General features: G+C 43.2%; 1 protein-coding gene across 1 annotated transcript in view; it reads left to right on the top strand.

Annotated features, from left to right (window-relative positions):
- The window catches only part of LOC123514021, a 571,965-nt gene that overhangs the window by 537,598 nt on the left and 31,867 nt on the right, over positions 1 to 2,500 (top strand).

Raw genomic sequence — 2,500 nt, 5'->3', positions numbered from 1 at the left:
TTCTTTGTTTTTGTTATTCTTTTTTCATTCCTTTCTTTCCTTAATCCTCTCTTCACTTATTTTCTCGTTTTTTTTTCCATTCCTCTCTTACTTTCCTTTATTTTCTTCTTTTACTTTGCATTCCTCACTTTTTCTTCCTTCATACTTATTCCTCTTCATTCTCTCTCTCTCTCTCTCTCTCTCTCTCTCTCTCTCTCTCTCTCTCTCTCTCTCTCTCTCTCTCTCTCCTTCCTTCCTTTTCACTATTTTTCACTTTTTTCCCCATTTTAGCCTCTTCATTCCTCCTTTCTTTCCATTTTCATCTTTTTCTCCTTATCTCTTTTTCTTCCTCCTTCTTTTCTTTTTCCGCCTCGCCTTCGTTTCCTTTTCCTTAGAGCTTTTTTTTTTTTCCAACCTTCCTTTATCCCTTTCATCCTCTTTTTTGTCCTTTATTCTCCTCTTTCCTGTTACGCTTCTCTCTCTCTTTTTCCTCCCCTTTTTTTCCCCTCCTCTTCTTCCACCTCCTCCTCGCGCTTGAAAAAAAAGAGGGAGGAAAGTAGAAAGCGAGGGGAAAAGGAAGATAAATGCGGAGAAGAGAAGCGAGGAGAAGAGAGGTGAGGGGAAGGGAGGGGAGGGGGCATCCGAGTGTGCAAGAAGCGTAGTGGGGTGGGAAGAAGAGGAAGGGGAAAGGGAGGGACGCGCGAGGGGAGAAGGAGTGGTGGGGACAGCTGGGGTTGAGGGTAATGGTTGACTGAGGGGAGTGTTGTGTCTAAGGGGAGCCGATGGAGAGGAAAAGGGGTCCATGTTTAGTGGCTGGAAGAGAGAGAGAGAGAGAGAGAGAGAGAGTGTGTGTGTGTGTGTGTGTGTGGTGTATTTTCCTAAATGGAAGTTGTAAGAATAAATTATTAGTTAGAAATAAGAAAAGAAAACATAAAGACGTAAAGAACAACAAAAAATTAAAAATGTAGACATAGATATAGAAATAAAGACAGAAATACAATACACACACACACACACACACACACACACACACACACACACACACACACACACACACACACACACAATACAGTACAAACACACACACACACACACACACACACACACACACACACACACACACACACACACACACACACACACACACACACACACACACACACACAGACAGATAGGATCAAGGAGCGGTATGAGATGGACAACTAGGTAAACACACACAACGCAGTAACAATTAGCAAGTGCAGGCAGGCAGACACACGCAAAGAAAAAAAAAGAAAAAACAAAAATAAAGGCAAAAAAAGTCAAAACATGCAAGGAAAGCAACAGACGAAAGCAAATTATGTGGCCTAAATATGAGAGAGAGAGAGAGAGAGAGAGAGAGAGAGAGAGGGGGTCGTAGCAGTAGTAGTAGTGTTAGGAACAAGAGGAAGTGTCACTTTTCAACATTTTTCGCTTTATATTCTCCTTTCCTCTTTTTTTCTTCCTTTTCTTCTTTTTTTATCCTTTTTAGGCTTCTCGTCACATTTTAGGCTGAGGGTCGCGGCCTTCTGATCCTCGTGGGTGGGAACGACTCTCTCTCTCTCTCTCTCTCTCTCTCTCTCTCTCTCTCTCTCTCTCTCTCTCTCTCTCTCTCTCTCGTGTCTTATCTATCATCCTCCTTTCTCAAACATAAATTCCTATAATTGTTTTCATCAATTTTCCGGCATAATTTTGTGTTAAATGGGAAACGGAATGATCAAAGTATTCTCATTTACAGAGAGAGAGAGAGAGAGAGAGAGAGATCCAGAGCGTTTCGCAGCGTTTAATGTTCACATTTCATCCTCCGCCGCTAATTTGACCAACGACGCTAATTTTCCGGTTGTTTGTGTGTCTCCTCGAGGCATGGGGAGGGAGGAAAGATTCTCTCTCTCTCTCTCTCTCTCTCTCTCTCTCTCTCTCTCTCTCTCTCTCTCTCTCTCTCTCTGCACGCCATCAATATTTTTACACCTCACAGCAGATAATCTCTACGACCATCTACACGTCATCTTCTACCTTTCTTCTTTCCTTCCTCTCCCTTTCCTTCTCTTCCCCTTGTTTAATATGACAATCCCTTTTACCCTCCATTAGCTCCTAGGTTTATTCCCATGTCATCATCTGGTCATGGTTTCAATGTGCTCTGTTCCATGTTGACTTCACTCCACGTATTAAACAGATCGACTTCCTTCGTCACCTTTATCATTGATCGTAGAAGTGATGCAATTAGATGCGTAGTAACTTTCTGGCAAACTAAATTAAGAGACAGAGATAATGAAAGGACAAAAGAGAGAGAGAGAGAGAGAGAGAGAGAGAGAGAGAGAGCTTAACTAAGGAGAAACATACAAAAAAGCATCATCCAGCTGTACCTCTCTCCCTCCTCCTACCTCCTTCCTCCTCCACCCTCATATCTCACGGAGGAGGAAGCCCCGCCCCACCTCCTCTCCCCGCACCTGTCTGCCCCTAAATCACCCAGAAGGACCCGTAATTCCCGCCACAGGTGAAAAAT

Source organism: Portunus trituberculatus, chromosome 37, assembly GCF_017591435.1.
Source record: "Portunus trituberculatus isolate SZX2019 chromosome 37, ASM1759143v1, whole genome shotgun sequence".
In the NCBI taxonomy this organism is placed as follows: domain Eukaryota; kingdom Metazoa; phylum Arthropoda; class Malacostraca; order Decapoda; family Portunidae; genus Portunus; species Portunus trituberculatus.
Note: the sequence above shows the minus strand (reverse complement) of the source record. Positions and strands in the feature narration are given on the sequence as shown.